At 41.6% G+C, this 17,676-nt stretch overlaps 1 long non-coding RNA gene across 1 annotated transcript in view; it reads left to right on the top strand.

The window, feature by feature from the left end:
- The first annotated feature begins 4,606 nt into the window (after positions 1 to 4,606).
- The window catches only part of LOC138753278 (uncharacterized), a 71,099-nt gene continuing 58,029 nt past the window's right edge, over positions 4,607 to 17,676 (top strand). Inside the window, exon 1 of the long non-coding RNA XR_011351071.1 lies at positions 4,607 to 4,682. This is a non-coding gene — a long non-coding RNA (uncharacterized lncRNA). The remainder of the gene's footprint in view (positions 4,683 to 17,676) is intronic.

The following is a 17,676-nucleotide window of genomic DNA, read 5'->3' as shown; positions in this document are numbered from 1 at the left end:
AGATTGTTTATCAAGGCAACAGATGAAAGAGCAGGCTAGAGCTGCTGCTGTCTGAGAGGAGAGTCTGCTGTTGTAAGAGGGTCATGTGGTTTTGTCAGTAGAGAGAGTCAAACAGGTGTGTATGTGAGAGAAAGAGAGAGATCACTCTGACCGTGTTTCAGCCAGCAAGAGCAGCTGGAACTGAAACAGGAAAGGCTGGCAAGAAGTCCCAATGTGGAAGATAGCCTAGTCACAGCCCTTGTGGTTCATGCAAGTGGAGAGGACTGGCTGTCTCATGTTTCACTTGGAATAAGGGAAACAGAAAGGAACTCTGTGGTGACCTGAAAGAAAGAGAATATAATCTGAAGAACCCCGACGGTGCAAATTTTGTCAGCAAGACATTGAGGTGACTGATGGAAGTACATCCATTGTGGGTGTCCTGGAACAACACAGCTCTCTCTGAAAACCAACAAGAACCTTCCTGAGTGGTAACACCTTTCGAGCACCAAAGCTGGGTGAACTTTATACATGTTAAATTCTGTGCACAGTATAAAAATTGCCTGCAACCAGTTAACTTGGAGGAATGAGAAGTGAGATTGAACTGTGAACCAAAGAATTTTTCTGAACTTACACACACACGCGCGCTTAGAATTAGAAGGGGGTTAAGTTAGGTTAGTTATGTCAATAATGATAAGTTAAAGTGCGATTCTGTTTTCATGTTTAAAGATAAATTAGAAGCTACTTTTGTTTAAGTAACCATTTGTCTTGGTGAATATCTATTGCTGTTGGGTTTATGGGTCCTCTAGGCTCATAACAGTAGTTACTACTGTAATTTCTGGCACCTGTCTGCCTTGAGATCAGAAAGTACCTCTCCAGTGAACTAATCCCTCACTGTGCTGATGGATAACTGAGTTTCTGGGAATTAACTTGTCCTCTGGCATTCTGGGACTTGTGGAGGTGATGTGGTAGGAGCAGAGATGGGTGGATGGAGAAAGTGGTGAAGGATTGCTAAAGGTTTGGGATGTGGAAACTATAAGGCCTTATATGTCACATCAATGAATTTATTTTTTATGTTGATGAGGCAACACAAACCAACTTATTAGTCAAGTAGTCCTAGGGGACATTACCTCAGGAACAGAAAGCAAAAATTATTACAAATGGGTAGATGTCTCCAACATTTCCATTGAGCAGGTTCAGTAGACAGGGCTGTCCATTGTTCCCAACGCTGTTCATACTGGCCATTGAGCCACTGGTGGAAGCCATTCAACAGGATCCAGACATAAAGGGGTTCAAGGTGGGCCAGGTGGAACACAAAATCAACCATTTTGCTGATGATGTGTTAGTATATTTGACAGACCCCATGGGTATGGGGGGGTGGGGTCATTGGCCAGACTGAGGACCACACTAGAGGATTACAGAAAGGTTTCAGGGTACAAGGTAAATTTGGACAAAATTGAGATAATACCTTTGATGAATGAGGATTATGGGAGGTACCAACAAGGAAGTAAATTAAAATGGCCACAAGAAGGCGTTAAATATTAAGGGATTAAAGTAGATAAAAGAGTTACACAACTTGGACAAACATTATCTCCCTTTGCTCCAGAAGATTGAGGAGGACTTGGTAAGATGGAGGACGCTACCCATTGATGAGCAGAGTCAACTGTGTTATCAAATTAAGGTGATGCCAAGGCTCCAATATCTTATCCATTTCATTACCTCATGAGTGTGTCTGAAAGTTTCTGTGGAATGGGAAAATGGCTAGAATCTCCATGGAAAGGTTGATGTGGGATTATAACTTGGGGGGGCTTAAACCAATTTCAAAAAGTATTACTGGGCAGCCTAGGTGAGGTTTCTCGCCTCATGCTTTGAGTGAGCCCCCCAAACCCCCACCCCCACGAGCACAATTTGGACTACACTAGGTTGGCGAAGAGATAGCTGAAGAATTCATATAAAAGTGGGATACCAAATTACTCGCAAAGAAAACAGATAACCTCATCCTAAAGCATGTATTCCAGACATGGAAAAGAGTAAAATTGTGTATTGGATGGAAGATGGGGGTCTCCCACAAAAAACCCTTGTCCCAGAATAATTTGATACCCTTGACTCTGGGTAATAAAATTCTGAACACCTGGTGCTAGAAGAGAATCAAGCATTATAAGAAACGGGGGCAGCTTATGTCATTTGAGCAATTAAACAACAAATACAATTTGTCTAACAGAACATTCTTCTGCTATCTTCAAATATGATCTTTCTTAAGGGAAAAATTGGGACCATCGATGGCCCTACCTAGATGTAGTAATGTGGAGATTCTAATTTGACAGGGGAATGTATAAATTTATTTCTAAGATGTATTACATACTCCAAAGTGAGGCCCCAAAGCCAGGCTTACACAGGTTGAGGGAGAGATAGGAGTTGGACTTTGGCACAACAATCAATGAAGAATGGTGGGAGGACCTGTGACCTGTGTGAAAGGGGTCGTCAATGCCAGATATAGGTTGGTGCAATACAACTTCTTGCACAAACTGTACTTCACACCACAAAAATTACACAAAAGCCTGAAATTTCAGAAATGTGCTTTAAGTGTGCTGTGGAGGTTGGAACTTTTTGTCCACTTCTGACTAAGGTGAGATCCTTGTGGGAAGATCTCTGGGATATTCTGAAACAAATTTCAAAAATGGATTTTCTACAGAATCCAGAAGTATACCTTCTGGGAGATATTGGGGATGACCAAATAACAAATTCCGATCATTAAGGTGGTAGCCAGGAAGTGTATAGCAGTTTTGCGGAAGTCTGACTCCCAACTAATTACGACACAATGGAATATGGAAATGCAGTTCTATTCCCCTGAAGAAAATCACATTCAATCTGAGGAAGAAGCACAACACATTTGTTGGAGGGTGGCAACCTTACTTGAATATATTGGCACTCAGATTGATTAGTTTCCCCGCCTCTCTCAATTTAGGGATACTGTAACAATCCATCCCCAGCAGGGGAATGAGTATGACTAACGAAATGGGACATGGAGCAGATGGCAAGTGTTTTCAGTTGTTTTGATTTTATTTTGAGGTTCTTTTCAGTTTTTCATCTTTGTTCCTTAGCCATTATCTTCTTTGGTTTCTGTAGGGGTCTTTGGCTTCACTGGCATTTGTATCACTATAAATTAATTGACTATTTTCTGCTGTTTGATGGAGGGTATATATTTGAATATTGGAAAGATTGAATTGTTTGTTGAATTTTGTTTGGCTATGATAATCAAAAATAATATTCAAAATAAAAGACTCAGACAGAAATGAGGAGTGACTCCTTTTTCCCCCCAAGTGTAGTGAATCATTATGGGAGAAGCAGGTAGATGGAACTGAATCCATAGCCAGATTAGCCATGATCTCATTGAATGTTGTACAAGCTCGACAGGTCAGGCATCCTACTCATTAATGCTATTTCCAATATTCTTATGTTCAAACTATGCAAAAACTCAATAAAATTCTACAGAATAGAAGTTCAACAGTTATGAAGAGATCACTACGTGACATGTATTATGTCCATTGTTGTCTGACAATACGATGGAAATAATGGACCATGCCTTCCATTCAATGATATATAAAGCATCAGCAAGAGAGCTACGCTCTACAAACAGTGCACCCCTTCCCATTAGAAGGGTAATGAAAGCTAGTGATAATGAGGAAAACGTGGATTTATGATTCAGGACTTGCCTGACTGGTTGGATAAACACAGAATATCTTTGTGATTGGATTTTTAAAACTGTGTTAATTTTGGGATCAATTTCAGGAACTGTTTTACAAACTTTGCAGCTGTTGGAAAATGGGGTCTTGAGGACCAAATATTCAGTCAAGGATGAGGCCATTTGGCATTTATATCTAGAAGAGGAGAAAGAAAGAACAGATTTTTGGACTACCACTCACAACACACTGGTATGCCAAAGGCATCGGAAATGTGGATGGTTTGGTGCCATCCTCAAAGGATGTGGCTTCTATCCAGGCCATGTCCATGTGACGTATACTATGCTGTGTTAACCACTGCTTAAACAAATGCAATGTTTTAGGTATTGATTACTCTAAATAAACCATATCACTCTCACCAATGCAGATCAATGTCAAATCATACAGATTAAATAGGTTATTTGTTATTAAAAACCTAGAAGGATTTCAGTAAATCTCAGAATTCTTGGACCAAAATCTAAAATACCGAAGCTGCTTCAATTGCTTTGCTTGCAGGTGTGAACATCAGCAGAACGTATGCATCTTTGAAATCTTTTGATATTAACCTGTCATTTTGTTTCCTTTGTATTAAGGGGATATTGTTTATTAAATAAGAAAATAGTTCAAAACTTTTTTTAAAATTCAATCCTGAATTTAATCCTAAACTAATTATATAATTCCAGGAGAAATAATCTCTTTATCCTGATGTTGGTCCACTTGGTGTCAAATGTAAAATTTTTGAGGCCTCTCTGATTCATATGTTTTGGGAGTGTCCAGAACTACAAGAATATTAGGAACAATTCTTTAGAACTCTATCACAGATTCTTAGGATTAAATTAGAACAGTGTCCTTTTATTGCTTTGTTTGGTTATTCTGTAGAAGAGAGGATTTCCTTGAATTTAACTCAGAAAAGAATAGTAGCTTTTACTTCACCGATGGCCAGAGAAGCAATTTTGATAAGATGGAAAGACAGCCTAGTACCAATGTGTATGTAATGATTACAGGATGTTATGTCTCATTTGAATTTGGAGAAATTTAGATATAATGTTAAAGAGATCAAGGTTGAACTTGACAAGATATGGTGCCCATTCATAGACTATTATCATAATTTGATTACTTAGGCAGAGATGCTCTGGGGGTTTTCTACCTGGAGGTCTCAGAGCCGATATATGCTTATTTACAATTTATTTGCTAGTGACCATGTGTAGTGGGAGGGGTTAGACTAGTTTTTTTTTCCATAACTAGAAGAGATTGAGGTGAAAAATCACACAAGTATTTTCCACTTTTTATGAAAATTATGGAAGACAATGTCTAATTTACATTTGACTCAATCTGTATTGCATTATATAAAAACTACATAATTAATATCTAAACAGTATTTAGATGTTGTTCATAGGGGCAGCACAGTTAGCGTGTGGATGCAGGATTAGCACAGTAGTTAGTACAATACTGTTACAGTGCCAGTGTCTTGGGGTTCAAATCCAGCATTGTCTGTAAGGAGTTTGTACATTCTCCCAGTGTCTGCATGGGTTTCCTCTGGGTACTCCGGATTTCTCCCACCATTCAAAATGTACCGGGGTTGTAGGTCAATTGCGTTTAATTGGCAGCACAGGCTCGCGTGGGTGGGGGGGTGGGGGGGGGGGGGCGGTCGAAAGGGCCTGTTACTTTGTTGCATTTCAAAACATTTTTTAATATACCCAAGTTCCAGGGAGCTATACAACCTACAACTCTTTGGCCCAACTCATCCATGCTGAACAAAACCCTACCTAAACTAATCGCAGTTGTGTATGTTTGGCCTACTATTACCCCATGACTTTCCTATCTCTATGCCTGCCTAGAAGCCTTTTAAATTATCTACTTTATCTATAATCTTCCTGATTTTATAAACCTCTATAAGATCATCCTTCAGCCTTCTTTGCTCCAGGAGAAAAGCCCTAGCCGATCCATTTCCTGATAATTCATGTCTGCCAGTTCAGGCAGTATTCTTGTGAATCTAAAGGGATCAGATTCAACATCTTAATGATCAGTTCTATCCATGGATTCTGTCTGATCCAAGTTCTTCCAGTAATTCTTAGTTTGATCCTTATAAATTTTTACTGCACCCTCTAGCTTAATCGCATTCTCCTGTTGCGTGGCAACGAGAAGTACAAAGAATGCTCCAAGTGCCGTTTAACCATTTCATATACCTCTAATAAGACACCTTATATGTCTCTTCCTGGGTGAGGACCTCATCCAGCTCTAGCCTTAGGGGCTGTTGAGGGAGCTGGAGCAGGGAGGATTCTTGGACTGAGCGGTTGGCACTGAAAAGAGATTGGAAGTGTTCTGACCATCGGTTGAGGATGGAGATCTTGTCACTGAGGAGGACTTTGCCATCTGAGCTGCGGAGCGGACTTTGGACTTGGGGTGAGGGGCCGTACACAGCCTTTAGAGCCTCGTAAAAACCCCTGAAGTCGCCAATGTCCGCGCTGAACGATGCCGCATTATTTTCCCATTCAGAGCCAGCTCTTCAGTGCTCGACGTCCTGTTTTGCGGAAACTGCCAAAATGTTTGGCCTGGAAGTCAGCCTGAAGAAAACTGAGGCCCTCCATCAGCCAGCTCCCCGCCATGACTACCAGCCCCCCCCCACATCTCCATCGGGCACACAAAACTCAAAACGGTCAACCAGTTTACCTATCTCGGCAGCACCATTTCATCGGATGCAAGGATCAACAACGAGATAGACAACAGATTCGCCAAGGCAAATAGCGCCTTTGGAAGACTACACAAAAGAGTCTGGAAAAACAACCAACTGAAAAACCTCAAAGATTAGCGTATACAGAGCCGTTGTCATACCCACACTCCTGTTCAGCTCCGAATCATGGGTCCTCTACCGGCATCACCTATGGCTCCTAGAACGCTTCCACCAGCATTGTCTCCGCTGAATCCTCAACATTCATTGGAGCGACTTCATCCCTAACATCGAAGTACTCGAGATGGCAGAGGCCAACAGCATCGAATCCATGCTACTGAAGATCCAACTGCGCTGAGCAGGTCACGTCTCCAGAATGGAGGTCCATCGCCTTCCCAAGATCATGTTATATGGCGAGCTCTCCACTGGCCACCGTGACAGAGGTGCACCAAAGAAGAGGTACAAGGACTGCCTAAAGAAATCTCTTGGTGCCTGCCACATTGACCACCGCCAGTGGGCTGATATCGCCTCAAACCGTGCATCTTGGAGCCTCACAGTTCGGCGGGCAGCAACCTCCTTTGAAGAAGACCGCAGAGCCCACCTCACTGACAAAAGACAAAGGAGGAAAAACCCAAAACTCAACCCCAACCAACCAATTTTCCGCTGCAACCGTGTCTGCCTGTCCCACATCGGACCTGTCAGCCACAAACGAGCCTGCAGCTGACATGGACATTACCCCTCCATAAATCTTCGTCCACGAAGCCAAGCCAAAGAGAAAAGAGAATAAGACACCTAATTCTTGTACTCAAAGCTGCAACAAATAGAGGCAAGATTGCCACATCTGTTATACACCACTCTGTCTACCTGTGTTGACACACACAGGGAGCTAGGTAACTGTACCCTTCAATCTCTCTCTTGAACAGACTTCCCATGCCCATTCTATTCTCAGTGCAAGTGATGCACTTTAGTTGAACTTACTCCCAGTCTCAATAAAATGCTGATCATTCTTTTTCTCCCACCATTGTTGCGTGATCTACTGGATTCCTCCAGTGTATGTATTTAGCAACACTGTGCACTTGTCGGAGTTCAATTCCATTGGTCACTTCTTGCCCACTTTCCCAATTAATCTAGATCCAGTTGTTACCTTAGCAACTTTCTTAACTGTCCAATTTACTACCAATTTTGGTATCATCCATCAATTACTATATCTATAGTCCCATTAATATTGTGAATGTACATGACAAACAATGGGACTGAACATCATCTGTGTGACTCACCACTGATCATAAGCCTCCAATCTGGAAAAAAAAACAACTCTCAACTACCACCTTTGGACTCCAACCACCAAGCTAATTTTATATGCAGTTAAACAGGTAAGTCTGTAACACTATGATTGTAATGCTGGAGTACTGCATCTGGTCCTCCTGTTGTGGCCACCTCTACATCAGAAAGACTGGACATTGACTGGGAGATCACTGTCTTAAGCACTCGCTCTGCTGCAATAACAAGGACCTCTCAGTAGCCAACTATTTTAATTCCCCATCCCATCCCAAAACAACATTTCTATAAATCCTCATGCACAAATAACATCAAGGAACATAATATTCTGTCTGGGCTTCTCTCCAACCAGATGGCATTTTTCCATTAGGTGTCTCCCCATCTATCTTTTTTTCCCCTATCCCTCTTTTTCTACTCCTCCAATTCCTCACCCCTTCCCTCTCCATTTAGATATAGCCCACCCATATCCACATGACTTCTTGCCTATTGACGTGCTCCTTCCCCTGCCCCTTCTTCCCTCTTCCCTCCTTCCCCCCAACTTTTTATTCAGACACCTGTCTGCTTTTTGCTCATACCCTGTTGGATTCAGACCTGAAACGTTGGTTACCTTTTGATTCCTATAGATATTACAATTTTATATCCAATTGGTCAGCTCACTCCCTAGTTCTGATACTTCTGTATCTTTTTTCCAGCGGGAGTAGCTGGAAGATGCTGCGTGCGGGATGGTAGGAGTTCTCCCTGGTTTTTGGAGCCCTCTTTAAACAACTATCCCAGTAAATTCCATTGAATGGGAGGTGGGGGTAGGAGACCCCAGTGATCTTCTCTCCATCTTTTATGGTCCTGTGGATTGATCTCTGATCCGATGCTCTACACTCAGTAACTGTACCACATTGTGATGGAGATGTCCAGGACACTCTCATTAGAGTTCTTGTAGAAAAGCATTGGCTCCAGAATGAATGTTAGAGAGGGGCATTACCATCATCCGCCCCTCTGATGTAGATGCCAAGAGTGTTGTTTTTATGGCTACAACCATCATTAGCCACTAATGACTCTTGATGCACGCTAGTGATGGTGGAGGGGCTGGGAGCGGGTCTGATGGCAGACAATGACTGCGACTGTATTGGGGGAGTACAGCACCTCACTTGGGGAGATAATGCCCGTGAGTGCTCCCCCCTTGGCACCAACCCGGTGTAGAAAGTTGACAGAATGTTGGCTGGTAGCCTTGCCCACCTCAGTCTTCTAAGTAAGCAGTTGTTGTTGAGCTGGAGATGTTGTGTGTCCAGGATAGGTCATTTCTTAAGTGGACACTGAGAAACTTGGCGCTCTCCACTACAGAGCTATTAATGTATAGTGGAGAACTGTCATCCCTGGTCCACAAACCTCTCCTTTTGTCCATATTGAGACTCAGCTTGTTATTCTCACACCATTTCATGAGATTTTCCACCTCTGTATTAACTCATCATTGTTGCTGTTGATGAGGCATAAACAGGACCAGACTGAGTGCACACCCCTGAGGTGCACCAGTGCTCAGCACAGTGTTGTACAACATTCTGCTGCCAATCCAAACAAACTGCAATCTTTCCATTAAAAAGTCCAGAATCCAGTTGCAGAGGGGGGTGTTGAGTCCACTGACTTAGCTATTAGTGTTTTTTTTAGACAGCAATGTTGGAAAAATCTGAGAAAAACTTAACACAATTATTCACTTTGTGGTCATTTACACTGCACACCTCAAGTTCTTATGTGCATTAGTCCCGGTGCTTTTACATAGAGCAACATTGCCTGAGTCAACAGACGGACATCAAATTCAAGAGGTGAGCTTTGCAGTGTGATTTAGACTAGAGTCTTCCCCTGAAAAGCAGGATAAATGGCAGTGCAAGAATTGACTAAAATTTCCTGCTCTTTCCTTTTCAGACTGCCCATGTAATGGCAAATTTTGTTGATTGTGCCATTACATGCCTAATTGAAAGAAGGTCAATATCCCTCACTGTATGGTAGCAATTTACGACATCCCAACGAAAGTAGGTTGCTTTTAAACTGTGCCACATTTCAAGAAGCGACAAGATAATTCTGCTGGACCATCATTATGGTTCAGAGTGTTATTAGTAAATTCACCATGGAGAATTTATTGTTGTTCACCTTTATTAGTCGTTGTACTGCAAGTATCAACCTGGTTCACTAAAACAGCTGGGAACATTTTCTGTGGTTAAGGATTTCAACAAAACGTTATTGCCGATTTTTAAAATCTGAATTGGTTCAGATTCTAATATGAGGGAAATAGATGGTAAAAATCAACAGGGAAAGAAAGGAATTCCTGAAGAGAGAATGGAAGCTATCTTTAATTTGAACATGTTTAAACTGAAAGGAATAGGCAAGGAATGGCATCAAACTCCAAGACAAGACAACCAGTCCTGAAATTTTATCACCTTTCACACTTGCAATTGATCTCAGGAATTAGCCACCAAGTGGGCTTTAAAGTGTCTAGTGTGAAAGCAAATTCAGCTCAACGCCAGCGTGAGATGATGACATCTCATGTCGGGGACGGACAGCCATGACCCCAGTACAATCCCCGGCATCTGCAAATGCCGGCATTGAAATGACCCAAGTTTTTGCATGAGTGCAGGAACGTGAAGGAAGAAAAGATTAAAATGAAAGTATAAACTTTGCCATGGGAAAGTTGCAGCGGGAGAGAGGGGAAATAAATAGCCATAAATTAAAATAGCTTTAAACTATAATCTCAGCTAAAAATGATCTTTGGAACTCATTACTGAAAAAATACTTTTTGTCGTACATTACAAAATTTGTTAAGGCTTGCAGCTCTTTAACAAAAGCACCAGATGGCAGCAACATTATTATAATGGAAGCCAAATTGAAAAAGTGTCTGGTTTGCAAACTTAGATGTCAATGAGCATTTCAGGAATTTGCATGATGGGATTACTGATCTCTGTAGGAGTTTCTGTCCATTAAAAATAACTAAATTGGTGTTTGCTAATGTCCCACTCAAAATCTTCATTTGTATTGGCACCACAGGAATATGCAACACCTACACTATTTTGTGAAATACTGCATTAAGATCATCAAATTCTGTAGCCAATGTCTCTTCACATTTCTTTGATTTATGTACCTATGAAAGGAAAACCATGTGCTCTGGCAAAAAAGACTGGTACATTTATGCTACTGACCCATCTCCCTAAATGGGAATATTAACTGCCTTATTCTATACAAATCACCCACAATCACCACTGAATTCATTCATGCTCAATACTGTCCACTGACCTCATTCAAATCCCCTCTCCGAACCTCCCCTTGCTTCTCCTTTAAATATATGGAAGGTTAATCAACTGGACACACAGGTACCCTATGAAGAGAAGTAGGCTCTATTCTACAACAGGCCTCAGTTGTCACTTGCTGAATGAAGTTCCACTCCAAGCCGCAAAAGAAACTGATGCACTTTGCCAATTCTTTATTGCCAAAGGCTTTGGAACGTTTTTTTAATTTCTCAACTGGTCAAAGGGCAAAGCATATCCCAACATTGCTATCTGCCAAGGTTTTGCATTTTTTTTAAATCTCCCTGGCTCTCAGAATTATTTTAAAAGTTTTAGTTACATAAGCAAACAAATTGTAAAAAATAAACATTTTGGAACAATACAAATAAAATCTCCAAAAACACTTAAAATAATGAAAACATTGGTGCAAATGGAAGAAGCTGAGAAAGTAACTTACCTTATTCTTCAGTTCCTATCAGAATCAGGGACCAGAATTCACCAGCAAAAATGACCTTGAACCCGAGACAGATCATAACCCAATCAATAACCATCAGATTTTGGCCAGAAAGTTTGGGACTTGCACATTCATACAGGAGTCCCAAACTGATGGTGAGTCCTGCATGGAACTCCTAACAAGATCCGAACAGTGTCACTCATTGTCAAATACTGAACAATGAAAGTTGTGGCTCACAGTTTAAAGTAGGATCTATTCTTCTCAAACTCAGCAGGATGATGTCTTCAGGTGCTGGTTTCTCAGTGAAAAACAGTGAATGTGCTATTTTTATCACTGTCTTGCTTTGGATCAAGTGCGGCACACTTACATGCTGTAGAAACTCCACAGAATCTATAGGAAGTAAAAGGAAACCAACATTTCAGTCTGGGTCCTTTTTCAGCTATTGCACTCACAGGCTGTATTGTTTGACTTGGATAAAGTACCATTTATTTGCCTGGACAATGGTTATTATTCCATTCCAAGTCCACTAATGTTGGAGATTGAGTAAAGGTGAATTTTATAAATCAGCAGCATGAACAACACCTGCAAGCAATTACACAGAATATCTCTTCTTTTTCTTCTTTGGCTTGGCTTCGTGGACGAAGATTTATGGAGGGGGTAAAATGTCCACATCAGCTGCAGGCTCGTTTGTGGCTGACAAGTCCGACGCGGGACAGACAGACACGGTTGCAGAGGTTGCAGGGGAAAATTGGTGAGTTGCGGTTGGGTGTTGGGTTTTTCCTCCTTTGTCTTTTGTCAGTGAGGTGGGCTCTGCGGTCTTCTTCAAAGGAGGTTGCTGCCCGCCGAACTGTGAGGTGCCAAGATGCACAGTTTGAGGCGAGATCAGCCCACTGGTGGTGGTCAATGGGGCAGGCACCAAGAGATTTCTTTAGGCAGACCTTGTACCTCTTCTTTGGTGCACCTCTGTCACGGTGGCCAGTGGAGAGCTCGCCATAGAACACGATCTTGGGAAGGCGATGGTCCTCTATTCTGGAGACGTGACCTACCCAGAGCAGTTGGATCTTCAGCAGCGTGGATTCAATGCTGTTGGCCTCTGCCATCTCGAGTACTTCGATGTTAGGGATGAAGTCGCTCCAATGAATGTTGAGGATGGAGTGGAGACAACGCTGGTGGAAGTGTTCTAGGAGCCGTAGGTGATGAAAAGAACAGAATATCTATCACCTGGAAATAACCATTCAGTTTAACCAGCAGTACATGGGATTCATTCTCTATCGACTTCAACATCTGATCTTCTCAGTCTAAACTAAGTTCATCTTTTATATTAATTCAGAATCTCTTTCACTGTATTTACACCTCAGCTGCTCTTTGTGGTAACGAGATCAACAACCTTCTAAACTCGGGAATCTGGGTGAGAGTTACTCTTCCGCATATGTTTTATTTTGCCCAATTATTTCAATGTGAAATACAGCAGGGCATGGAGTGAACCAAAACCCCAGCTCCATGGCCACGGATCAGACCAGTTAACAGAACCAGCTGAAAAGCGAGGACCAGCCATTGAAAGTGGATGCTTGGGAACCATGGAATTTGCCTGAGACCAATTGTTAGTTCAGTACAATTTTAGTGTCAAACTTGACTTTGACAATTTATTTAGCCCTTCCGTGAGGTGCCTTTCCTATGGTAACACAAGAGCCTCTGAGTAAGGAGGCCGATGGCTTTGACCTCTTGGGTGAAAAATCTGAGGTGACATGACAGTGCAGGAGGGGAGTGTTGGTGATCCAATGGAACATGTATTGAGACTCTGCTTGCCTCCTCAGTGGAGATAAACAACCCCATGCACAGGATCACTGGGCCAACGATGCTTCACTTACGGTTATTGTAATGTTATTACAGCACCATCAAACAGGGTTCGATTTTGGCACTGTCTGTAAGAGTTTGTAAGTTCTCCCCATGTCTATGTGGATTTTATCTGGGGGGGTCCGATTTCCTCCCACTCTTCAAAATATTTGGGGACGGTACATTAATTGGGTGTAATTTGGTTCATGGGCCAGTAGGGACTGTTACTATAATACATATCTAAATTTTAAAAATTTAACATTTAAATTTAAAATTTAAATTAAAAAATTAAATTTGTCTGGTCAGTGTTTGAGGGGCTGCGTAGTTGGCTCAGTGACATCAAGTGCTGTTGATGGAAAAGAATTCTGGGAAGTAACAGAGCTGGAAGATGGAACAAAAACACACTAGTCGGATGAAGCCATCTATCATTTTGAGGCAAGAAGAGGAGATTTAATATTGATCTCATTGGGTTTCAAGCATAACCAGGAACAGGTGAGAAGATTTCAGATTTATTGTCAGAATACATACATGACATCACATATAACCCTAAGATTCCTTTTTCCAGCGGCAGAATTATCACTAATTGGTAGTGCAAAAAATAAACTGTGCGCAGCATAAACATGTAAATAGACAAAGAACTGTTAACGGATAGCCAATGTTAAGAAACTGTGCAATACAGAGAGAACAAAAGAAAATCAATGAAGTGCACAAATAAATGAGTCTCTGAATGAGTTTGTTGTTGAGGAGTCTGACGGTGGAGGGGTAGCTGCTGTTCCTTAACCTGGTGGTGTGAGTCTTATGGCACCTATACCTTTTTCCTGCTGACAGCAGTAAGAACAGAGTGTGTGCTGGGTGTTGTAGATCTTTGATGATTGCTGCTGCTCTCTGATGGCAGTGTTCCCTATAGATGTACTAAATAATGGGAAGGGTTTTGCCTGTGATGTCCTGGGCTGTGTCCACTACCTTTTGGAGTGCTTTATACTCAGGGATATTGGTGTTTCCATACCAGACTGTGATGCAGCTAGTTGGCACACTTTCCATCACACCTCTGTAGAAATTTGCCAGGATTTCCGATATCATACCAAACCTTCGCAAACTCCTGAAGAAGTAGAGGCACTGACATGCTTTCTTCGTTATGCCATTGGTGTGTTGGGTCCAGGAAAAATCCTCCAAGATAGTGACTCCTAAGAATGTAAATTTTCTCACCCTCTCCACCTCTGATCCACCAATGATCACTGGACTGTCTACCTTTAGACTTCCTTTCCTGAAATTAACAATCAGCTGCTTAGTTTTGGTGACATTGAGTCCAAGGTTATTGTTGTTGCACAATTCAGCCAAGTTTTCAATCTCTATCTTTATGCTGACTCATCCCCTTCATTTATACAACCCACTACACACTGGTCTTGTAAACCAGGGGTTGCGAGTTCGTTCCTCAATGGGACTTCATTTCTGTGAGGGGCAATTGACAAAATGGCGACTCTCCATCTTATGGTGAACAAAGTTAAAGAATTTCATGCATGTTACATACTAAAAAATGTAGCATTACATGACAATAATGGAACCTTTACCTTTTTGTTACCGTGGTATCGTCAGCAAGTTTGTTATTGTTGTACCGAGCTACACAGTCGTAGGTGTAAAATGAGTACAGCAGGGGGCTAAGAACATAGCCCTATGGTGCTCTGGTACTGATAGAAATTGTGGAGGAGATTGTGGTCTGGAGGTGAGGAAATCCATGATCCAATTCACCATGGGGTGTTAACTCCCAGGTCTTGGAGTTTGCTGATCAGTTTTGAGAGGATGATGGTGTTTAATGCTGAACTGTAGTTCCTAATGAATGTATCTTTGCTGTCCAGGTGTTCCAGGGCTTTGTATAGACCCAGTGAGATGGCATCCGCTGTAAACCTGCTTCTATGATAGGCAAACTTGATTGGATCCATGTCACCGCTCAGACAGGAGCTGATCTGCTTCATCACCAACCTTTCAAAGCAGTTCATCACTGCTCTCATGTCAGGGAAGGCCAAACGAGGAGGGGAGAAAAGTTTATTCCCCAAGAGATTTCCAGGAAGAATGTTTTTAATTTCTCTTCATTCAAGGAGAAATGTAAATAGACAATGGACACTAAGATACATCACATTGTATAAGCAGCTCCAGAGCTGTATATCAGCTTACACTACATTGTCTGTGGCAGTCAAGGTCACAGCTCTACCCTAGACACTTGACTACAAAGGCTTTGATCAACACCCCAGAGAACTATCAACTTTGACAATTAACTCTTTCAGGTGTAACATTAAATCTAAGTGCCATCTCCCGTCATACATGAACCTAACACAGGTCAGAGGGGAAGGGATAGTGAGAATTGTAATGGGCAGCTGAAAAATCATGGGTGGAGAACCTCAAAGAAAATGAGAGAGTAATAAACAAGGGAGAAGAAACCGAAGGTAGTCTAACTATGGAGAGGGTAATCAATGGCAGAGAACCAGGGTATAAAATGAGGAGAAAGAGACTTGGAGAAGTTGAGGGTGAAGAAAAAATCAAAAGAGAAATTATTCAGAGCAAACCTGAAGGGATTGTAATCACGGGGGGAGGAATTGAGGAGTGAAGAATGATGATGAAGGAGTAAGGATGAGGAAAACAAAGGGGGAAGAATAAAGGGGAGCATAACGTCAGCTGAGAAGAGAAATCATGGGGAAGAGAGGCCAAGATTGGGGAGAAACATTGGACAGAACAATTGAGGACAGTAACAGCAGGAAATTTTAGACAATTATTTATGAAGGTGGGGAAAGAGATGAGAACCCAAGAAAAGAGAGTGGGGTTTGTAATCAGAGGAAAACTGAAGTGGGAAACTGAGCTGAGAGGAGCCAAAGGGAGAGAAAACGAGGACAGCAATTAAATAATTCTTCAGCAATCTCCTTGAGAATGATTGAGATTTCACTCCTTTGTTCCATATTCACCCATTATTTCACAATATACCCAGTTTTCCAAGAATAATCCTGGGAGTGAGAGGGTTAACATTTAAGGAGTGTTTGATGGGTCTGGGCCTGTACTGGCTGGAGTTTAAAGGATGAGTAGGGATCTCATTGAAACGTATCAAATACTAAAATGGTTGGAGAGAGTGGAAGTGGAGAAGATGTTTCCAGGAGTGGGAGAGTCTAGGACTACAATGCACAACCTCAGAATAGTAGGACATCCCTTTAGAACGGAAGAGAGGAGGAATTTCCTCTGTCAGAAATTTGTAAATCTGTGGAATTCATTGCCACAGACAGCTGTGGAGGCCGTCATTGGCAATACTTAAAGGAGAGGTTGATAGGTTATTGATTAGTAAAGGTTTCAAAGATTATGGGGAAAAGACAGGAGAATCAGAATCAGAATTTATTGTTGTGAACAAGTCACAAAATCTGTTGTTTTGTGGCTGCATCACAGTCCAAACATTCATACAAACCACCTTAGAAAAATAAATAAAAAACAGTGCACAAAAAGTTAAAATAAGACAATGTCTTTGGATCATTGATATGATAGCAGAAGCTGTCCCTGTGCCATTGAGTCCTCATCATTAGGCTCTTGTACCTTTTTCCTGATGGTAGCCAAGTGAAAAGGGCAAGGCCTCGGTGGTGGGGATCCTTGAGAATAGAGGCAGCTTTCTTCAGACATCTCCTCTTGTAGATGAGCTCGATGGAGTGAAGTCTGGTGCCTGTGATGTTGCAGGCAGAGTTACCAACCCTCTGGAGTATTTTTCTTGTCCTTAACATTATGCCTCCATACCATACAGTGATGCAACCAGCCAGAATGCTCTTCTGTAGAATTCTTTGAATCTTTAGTGACATACCAAACACCTCATAAAGTATATCCACTGGCGAGCCTTCTTCATGATCGCCTCCACGTGGACACTCCAGGAGAGATCCTCGGAGATGTTGACACCCAGAAATTTGAAGTTATTGACCCTCTCCACTACTGAGCCCTCAATGAGGACTGGGTCATGTTCTTCTGACTTCCATCTGAAGCCCACAATTATCTCTTTTATTTTGCTAACATTGATTGGGGTTGAGGAAAATTACCTCAGCCATGATTTGAATGTTGGAGCAAACTTAATATTCAATATTCAAATAATTATTTGCACGTAGATTCTTAAAACTTTTTTATTGAAATATGTCACTTGAATTTGCATAACTGAAAGCTGTTGCACTGATAAGCATCCTTGCACTGATGGAATTGACTGTTGACAAAAGGACAGGAAATCTGGAGTACAATCATTGTAAATGGTGTGAATTGTAGTGTAACAACATATCAAAGTTTTTTTTATATAAAGAAAGGTAACCAGCAATATCATCTGTGCCAGAGAATGGGAAAGATAAGACAAGGCAACAATAAATAATCTCATAATCTTGACAGGGCCATAATAGTACAATTCCTGCCAAGATCGAACAGGAAGTATTTGCCTCTTAAGGCACTAGATCAGCAGGAAACTACTTATAGAAATTGCAAATTTGA

This window comes from Narcine bancroftii, chromosome 1 (genome assembly GCF_036971445.1).
Source record: "Narcine bancroftii isolate sNarBan1 chromosome 1, sNarBan1.hap1, whole genome shotgun sequence".
Lineage (NCBI taxonomy): Eukaryota > Metazoa > Chordata > Chondrichthyes > Torpediniformes > Narcinidae > Narcine > Narcine bancroftii.
This window is presented reverse-complemented; position numbering and strand designations above follow the sequence as displayed.